Consider the following 460-nt stretch of genomic DNA (forward strand, 5'->3'; position numbering starts at 1 on the left):
CTCCACGCCTCCTCCGCGCTCCCAGTAACACGTACGTGTGCGCTCGGTACGAGTGTGTAGCGCCGCGCGCCGAACGCCGAGGGACAGCATTTCTGCCGGTGCGTGTACAAGGGGCGCACAACTTCTACGATTGTACTGTCGGGCATGGTATAAGAATAAGGGTATGCTCACGCGCATGCGACCAATTAAAATTGTCAAAGTGTGACGTCACACAAACAAGCGGTAAATTTAAAACTGCTGTTTCCAAACAACTTATGTTAGCAGCATTTTCGTCAGATATTTTATTTTATTTTGATTTAAAGTTTACAGGAAAAATACGTTTTTAAATAATTTAAGAACTAATGAATATCTTGTAACAAAATGTAACCATAAGTAAACATTACAAACTCAACAAAGATAGAAGAATTTATTATGAAACAAATATATAAAAATGTTAATACCTTTTCCTTCAGAGATATAT

The sequence above is a fragment of the Cyphomyrmex costatus genome, unplaced genomic scaffold (genome assembly GCF_001594065.2).
Source record: "Cyphomyrmex costatus isolate MS0001 unplaced genomic scaffold, Ccosl1.0 scaffold608, whole genome shotgun sequence".
Classification (NCBI taxonomy): Eukaryota; Metazoa; Arthropoda; class Insecta; order Hymenoptera; family Formicidae; genus Cyphomyrmex; species Cyphomyrmex costatus.